Source organism: Monodelphis domestica, chromosome 2, assembly GCF_027887165.1.
Source record: "Monodelphis domestica isolate mMonDom1 chromosome 2, mMonDom1.pri, whole genome shotgun sequence".
NCBI lineage: Eukaryota > Metazoa > Chordata > Mammalia > Didelphimorphia > Didelphidae > Monodelphis > Monodelphis domestica.
The window spans coordinates 180906557-180914809 of NC_077228.1; the positions used below are offsets into that span (position 1 = coordinate 180906557).

The window sequence follows — 8253 nt, forward strand, 5'->3', positions numbered from 1 at the left end:
ATTATTATTTTTAAGTCTCTAATTTTAAAAGGTCATTAATATAATATAATTAATATAAATATAAAAGCACATGCCTTCAGAAAATTAATTTCATAAATATAGCATTACTCTTAAACTGTGAGCCTTGAAATTTCTCAGACTTGTGAATGTTAAAAAAATTCCCCATTGGGGAATTCTCCATTGGAACAATTCCCTACTGGGACCATTCCCCATTTGGAAAGTGAGAACTCTACTTAGATCAGAAATGGGAAGACCTCTACTCCACCCATACTTAAGACTGCTTTAGGGGAGAAAACTCCTTGCTGAACAATGAAAAGGTACTTAACTCATACTTATCATGAGGCAAAAGCCCTTAAGCTAAGTACCTATAAAGATCAGGCAACTTGTGAATTTACAAGGAACAAAGAACTGGGAAACTTACTCAGAGCTTTCCTAGTGTGAATTTACTCAAAAAACCACACCTTCTTGAGTGTGGACTAAGAATGGTCTGTCCTTTGAATAACATCTACTGTGATTGATATATATAAGGACTTAGGGGAGGTGACATAGGAGAAATTGCCCTTTAAATAGGAGCTCAGATAGGAGTTCAGGGAACTCATTCTGAAACATTCAGATGGAGGATTGAGCTGGTGAAAGCAGCTGAGATGATGCTGGCCTGGTGTCACTAGAATCCTTGCTTGGACAGATCTTGTGGTGAGTGATTAAGATATAAGGACTGATTGATCTTTCTTTTAGGGCTTAGGCCTGGGTTGGCCAGGGCTGCCTGGGCTGGCCTATTCTTTTCTCATTTTATTCCATTGTCTCTCTCTCTCTCTCTCTCTCTCTCTCTCTCTCTCTCTCTCTCTCTGTCTCTGTCTCTCTCTCTCTCTCTCTCTCTCTCTCTCTCTCTCTCTCTCTCTCTCTCTCTCTCTTTAATTCTCATTGTATTAATTAATTGATTAAAATCTCTATAAAACCCAGTTGAGTGGGTATATTTGAATAATTGGGAATAATTCCCTGGCGACCACCTTACATTTGATTTAAAACAAGGCACTGTAGTGAAAACATATTTCCTGTGGTCACAATTTACTCACCCACTCTTATATCTACTACAATTTATATCTTCCACTATTTTACTCACTACAGTTTACAACCTCAACCATTTTAACTCTTACAGTTTATGGCATCCACTATTTTAAATGCCACAAAACTATCTACATAAAATATACTAATAAACTAATTAATTGGTTATATTTATATTATATATATAATAGACCTATGTATTGTAAGGATGGGTTGCAAAAGGGGAAAAGATGGAATTTTGAAAGAAGAGTAAGTGACAGCAAAGACAGGAGTAGAGGATGCTGAGAGAAAAGAGGAGACTTGGCAAAGATCCGTGAGGAATTCTGGATTTATTGAGCTGAGAAGCATTTTCCTTACTGGGAACCTTGCCAAGAGTCATAAAAAAGGACTCACCCATATATTGTCCAGAAGTTACTTCTGCCAAGACATTTCATCAATCTGATACCTCAAGGATCATCTCAATAGAGTGTCAGACTCTTGAGACTTCAGTGATGGACCATATCTAGGGGGACAAATCAGGGACCCCAACTACCTCTTTCCAACTCCCCTACTTACCTTATAACCATTGTCCATTGAACCTTTTATTTAGCAGTCAGATTCTCTCTCAAGTGGTGTATTCTTGGAGCTTAGGGAAGGTAATTTACTGAGATTATAGATCTGCTTTAACAGAGAGCAACCAAGACCTCTCCACCCCCGTGGAGTCAAGGACTTGGGGGAGGTTTATCTCTGTGCTGGGAAATCTGGGGGTACCCCCTGGTTCACCTGATAGGGGAGACCTTCCTTCGACTTCCCATCACCCATTCACAACAGAGGATCCCCTATTACTGGGGTGAAGGAGAGTGGGAGTTTACTCATCAAGGCTCCTCTCTCACTACTCTCTGTTGTCATTCATAGCAAGCTCCCTTTAGGATTTTAGGAATAACATCAAAAGTAGAGTGAATATGCAATCATTACAGCATATAATACACATACATATGATTTATATATTATCTACATAATATATTTATTTGCATAAATATATGTATGTAATAGGGGTCCATCACATGCCCAGACACCATCATCTTGTCTTGCTATCAATACTTCGCAACACTGAGGACCCTGGAAGCAGGGTTTCTGGGAGAATACTGATGATGTAGAAGACTGCTTTGGCAAGACATTATGGTATTGGCATTTGATATCTGGTATGCTTGGACATTCTTTTTTTTTTTTAATCCTTACTTTCCCTCTTAGAATTAATACTGTGTATTGGTTCTAAGGCAGAAGAGCAGTAAAGGCCAGGCAATGGGAGTTAAGAGACTTGCCCAGGGTCACACAGCTAGGAAGTGTCTTAGGCCAGATTTGAACCTAGGACCTCCCGCATCTAATCCCAGCTTTCATCCACTGAGCCACTCAGCTGCCCCCAGGACATTATTTTCTAATAGATGTGATTTTATTAATTTTAGTAATGGTGTCCCTAAAGCAGTCTCAAAGATGGTCTCAAAGAAAAACTAATCTAACTTTCATAGAGGATACAGCTTCCGCCACAGTCCTAGGATGCTATGAATTTTGGGCCTAATAAATTCAGGGTGTATCAAAAGACTTAGTACAGTTTAAAACTTTTAAACTCTGCTATTGCTCACAAAGACACTCCTGACATTGAACATTGTCACTGACTGTCCCCATATCTGAAATAATTTTCTTGCTCCTGTCTGTCTCTTGGTTACCCTGAATTTCTTCAAACTCCAACTAAAAACTTCCCTTTCTGCAAGCAGTTTAAAACTGTTAACACTTGGATGAGTTCAGTAGCAGGCTGACGTTGGGTGCTCTACAAGTGATTGTGGTCAGATCTCAGGCCCCATTTGTACCTGCTCTATATGCTTGCTCATTTAGAATTCCCCCTCCACAGAGAGCAGCTTATATGTTTATACCTTAGTTTAGCTTTGGTTTACTAATTTAATGGCGGAGGGTCCAGGGTTTAGGGTATGAGAGAATGTTCTTACAGATAGATCATACAAAGCATCCTCATATTCTGTTCTTGCTACCAATCCAATGCATGGAACGTATCTGTGGGGTTGGTATTCTGGACACAAAGAGACTTTTCAATGATGGTGAACCCATGATGAAACATCTTATCTACCTCCATATAGACAGATAATGTCCGGGGAGGGCAGAGTGAGGATTATTTATTAACATGGCCAACATGGGAATTTGTTTTTCTTGATATAAATGTAATAAGTTTTATTTTTCTTGTTTTTTCAAGGAAGTGTGTGTGGGAGGGGTGAGGGGGGTAGAGGAAGAGAATGTAAAGCTGAAAATAAAGTGGAATTTTACAAATTTAATTAAAAAGAAGCTTCAGCTTCAGATTGTCTCTAAGATCAAATCAAATCAGAACCTTATTTAGTATTTCAAGGCCTAAAATAAAAAAAGCAACCCTTACCACTTTAAATCAATATTGTATACTGGTTCAAAGGCAAAAGAACAGTAAGTGTTGGGCAATGGGGATTAAGTAACTTGTCCAGTCACACAGCTAGAAGTGTCTTGGGTCATATTTGAATCCAAGACCTTCTTTCTCTAGGTCTGGCTCTTATTCCACTGAGCTACCCAATGGCCCCTGGGAGTAAGTCTTAATTTTGCATACCTGGCCCAGATCTGCACCAAGACACCAATAATTACCCTGCCATTTTCTATAGCTTCCTCTTTCTTGACTCCAGCCAGATTCTTCTTGGAGTATTGATCCCCAGCACAGGTCAGCAGAACAGTGAAATAACAATATTGAGGTGCTGTACCACTAACCTAGGGTACAGGTTTGTCCTTTATCACTAAGTACATCATTTCCTTTGGCCTAACAGGCAGGATTTAGAAAGTTGGAAATGACTATTATTATTCTAGTTGCCACCTACCTCTGTGGGTTCTATAGACCAGTTTCACATACATTGGAGATGAATGGCTCCAGGAAGAAAGGAAAAGTCAGTGAGGAGGAAGTGAACTGTTGAAACAAAGAGATGTTGAAGTGAATTACAAAGGGAAAGTAAAAGGCTAGGTGTAGAGAAAGAAAACTAATTTTTTAAATAGATGAATGGTTTCCTAACTGGTTTACAGGATTGGAAGAAGAAAAAAATTAAATTAAAAAAAATGACAAATTTTGTTGGATTTAGAAAGCAAAAAGTTTAACTTAGAGGACCCTGGGACAAGCTGCTGAGATGAAAATAAAACCATTTTTTTTGTAAGTAAAAAACAAAGCAAAACTTAAGAGCAAATAAAATTCCTACTTTTGGGGTGAGGAAAGTTATGAGAATGTACTAACATAGCAAAAGGCAGCAATTTCAAGCAATCCTGCATGCAAGGAAAGAGTCAGGAAAAAAAAAATAGCCTACTCTTATGACACCATATAAAAGACGAGGAGCCACTCAGCATGTGTTCTCTTCCTCTCACCCTGCCCAAAAGCAGAGAAGAACGATCATCAATGGCAGGTAGCAGCTGCTGGAAAGCAGCACCACAAGCCAGCTTCACGCTCAGAAGAGAACACTACAGCTCCTCCTCGTGGTTACCTCCGTGCTACACTTTCAGCCACAATCCTCTAGTAACAAACTATAGAAATGATCCCTGAAAGTATAGTCTTGGCCAGAAGCTCCAACATGGCCCCAGCACTACCAAGACCACACCCCTCACACTCATGGTCACTTGGACACACAACATTGCCTCCACACAAAGGACACCCAGTACCCAGGCACTCCCCAACACAGCTCCAACAAGCCCTCCGACACAGAAACAGAGACTCTGCCAGCCTCATGGCCACAACTGGAAGACCCCTGCCTGAGCCCTTCAAGCCACCCTGGTCCAAATTAACATACTCCCTCCCTCCAGCCAGCCACCTTGATCAACTAACTGATAACTTCAAACACACACCCACACCTTTATCTAGCACTTCCTAAGAATCCACTCTACTGAGAAGTACAGTCTAAGACCACCACAATCAACTAATCAATCAATCAACATTTATTAAGTGCCTACTGTGTATCAGGCACTCTCTAGAACCTAGGTGGACACACACACACACACACACACACACACACACCTCTCCCCTCCCCACAGAGAAACTTCCCTTCTACCAGAGGAAAATGGAATGTCCTGGAACCCTGAGCATTCAGTGCTCAATGTGGACAAAGGAGGGATGGGATCACTCCCAATTGTGGATGGACCCTCCACTCAGGCTGAGCCATTGTGGGAGCCTGGGGTATCAAAAGACTGGACCAAATTAAGAGGGAGAGCCTTCCAGGAGAGAGGAGGGCTCATGTGCAAAGGGCAGGGGGAGATGCAGGGAAGGGCAGGGAGTTTGTCTTGGGTGGAGTTTGGAGAGCATGAGGGGGAGCCATGTGTAACGAGGGCTGGGCAGGGAGGCCAAGATTGTTTCTGTTGTTCCAGACATGCCAAGGAGTGCAGGTTGTAGTGGATGCTGACCTTAGCTGAGAACTCCTGAATCTTCTTGAGTCAAGCAGCAAGAAGCAGTTGGACCTGGGAGCTAGCTGGGCCTGAGGTGAGAGGAAGGCAGGGGCTTTTGCTTCCACTGGGCAGCTGTCCACATTGGGGCATCAATAGGGGAGATAGACTACCCAGAAGACTAACCCAATGGTCCTGCTCTAAGTGGCAACAAGCAGTTCCCAGGAGGAGGAAGAGGATATAGGAAAGAGGAGGGTTTAGGAAGATGACCCAGAAGTCATTTCCCCCCTAACACCATGGCAAAGCCCTGAGGAATTATTCTGTTCCTGCCATTGTCTCTTCTAGCCAGAGATGAGGTAGTTCAGCCATCATCTACTGTCCTTTACCTCTCCATCTGACTTCACTTGAGTTTTCATTTAGAGGGTTTAATGGCTCTCCCTCCCCCCATATTTCCACTGTGGTCTCTAATTCTGAGAAATCTGGGCAAATTTCTTTTAAGATATCATGAAATAGAGTACCTAGGCTTTTTTTGTGTGTGTGGTCATGGTATTGAGATGCTTCTATTTCTTCCCCTTGATCCATTTCCCAAGGTGATTACTTTTGCTTTAAGATACCTTAAATCTGCTTGGATTCAGCCTTCTGACAGTTTTAATATTCTTGTTTGCTCATAAAATCACCAGTTCCTATTTGGTCCATTCTAGTAGATCCCACACTTATGGGGAGGGGAGGATGTCAGTAAACTGGTCCTGCCTTTTTCCTGGCTGTCAAGAGGGGTGGTGAGTGAGCTGGTCATCTTCTCTCCCCCTTGCAGGATCTTGTCTGTTGAGGGGAGGGAGCTTCTTGGTCTCAGTGAAGCAAAGCTGTTTATCTTCACTTACCTGGATGCAGCCAGTGGCCCCAAATCGATGTCTATGGCAGCAGACTCCTCCTCCTGCCCTTGCCCAACACCCCTCCTATTTTTAATCCCAGCATCCAGAGATTATTTGTTCAAGACAACACACCATTTCCTTCATCTCCTTGAGATGAAATTGGGGAGGCATTGCCTCAAACTCTAATTTCCGGAAAGCTATCATGCCATACCCTAACTGGGAGAGATAAACAAAGGCCACATGCTCTGCTTTTATATCAACATGCAAAGAAAGATGAGGAGCCACTCAGCATGCGTTCTCTTCCTCTCACCCTGCCCAAAAGCAGAGAAGAACGATCATCAATGGCAGGTAGCAGCTGCTGGAAAGCAGCACCACAAGCCAGCTTCACGCTCAGAAGAGAACACTACAGCTCCTCCTCGTGGTTACCTCCGTGCTACACTTTCAGCCACAATTCTCTAGTAACATACTATAGAAATGATCCCTGAAAGTATAGTCTTGGCCAGAAACTCCAACATGGCCCCAGCACTACCAAGACCACACCCCTCACACTCATGGTCACTTGGACACACAACATTGCCTCCACACAAAGGACGCCCAGCACCCAGGCACTCCCCAACACAGCTCCAACAAGCCCCCGACACAGAAACAGAGACTCTGCCAGCCTCATGGCCACAACTGGAAGACCCCTGCCTGAGCCCTTCAAGCCACCCTGGTCCAAATTAACATACTCCCTCCCTCCCTCCAGCCAGCCACCTTGATCAACTAACTGATAACTTCAAAAACACACCCACACCTTTATCTAGCACTTCCTAAGAATCCACTCTACTGAGAAGTATAGTCTAAGACCACCACAATCAACTAATAATCAATCAATCAACATTTATTAAGTGCCTATTGTGTATCAGGCACTCTCTAGAACCGTGGTTCTCAACCTTTCTAATGCCGTAACCTCGCAATACAATTCCTCATGTTGCAGTGACCCCAAACCAAAAAATTATTTTGGTGGCTACTTCAAAACTGTAATTTTGCATGACAGCTAGGGAAAGTAATGAATGCTGGAGGGGATGTGGCAAAGTAGGGACATTAATTCATTGCTGGTGGAGTTGTGAATTGATCCAACCAATCTGGAGGGCAATTTGGAACTATGTCCAAAGGGCGATAAAAGACTGTCTGCCCTTTGATCCAGCTATTGCACTGCTGGGTTTGTACCTCAAAGAGATAATAAGGAAAAAGACTTGTACAAGAATATTCATAGCTGCACTCTTTGTGGTGGCCAAAAATTGGGAAAAGTGGGGATGCCCATCAATTGGGAAATGGCTGAACAAATTGTGGTATATGTTGGTGATGGAATACTATTGTGCTAAAAGGAATAATAAAGTGGAGGAATTCCATGGAGTCTGGAACAACCTCCAGGAAGTGATGCAGAGCGAAAGGAGCAGAACCAGGAAAACATTGTACACAGAGACTGATACACTGTGGTACAATCGAAGGTAATGGACTTCTCCATTAGTGTCAATGCAATGTCCCTGAACAATCTGCAGGCATCTAAAAAACACTATCCACAAGCAGAGGATAAACTGTGGGAGTAAAAACACCGATGAAAAGCAACTGCTTGACTACAGGGGTTGAGGGGATATGACTGAGGAGAGACTCTGAATGAACACTCTAATGCAAATTCCAACAACAGGGAAATGGGTTCGAGTCAAGAACACATGTGATAACCAGTGAAATCGTGCATCGGCTATGGGAGAGGGAAAGGTGGAGGGAGGGGGGGCGGGGAGGAAAGGAAAATGATCTTTGTTTCCAGTGAATAATGTTTGGAAATGACCAAATAAAATAATGTTTAAAATAAAAAAAAAGAATGACAAATTAAGAGAAACTGTATTTAATATAGCTGAAGGTCTTC

At 42.5% G+C, this 8253-nt stretch overlaps 2 non-coding genes across 2 annotated transcripts; both read right to left on the reverse strand.

Moving 5' to 3' along the window:
- Positions 1-4443: 4443 nt before the first annotated feature.
- On the reverse strand, positions 4444-4660 carry LOC130457622 (small nucleolar RNA U3). The gene has a single exon (XR_008916923.1). It is a non-coding gene; the product is annotated as a small nucleolar RNA U3 (small nucleolar RNA).
- A 1967-nt stretch (positions 4661-6627) lies between these two features.
- Positions 6628-6844, reverse strand: LOC130457617 (small nucleolar RNA U3). Its single transcript, XR_008916918.1, has one exon. It is a non-coding gene; the product is annotated as a small nucleolar RNA U3 (small nucleolar RNA).
- Between the last annotated feature and the right edge of the window lie 1409 nt (positions 6845-8253).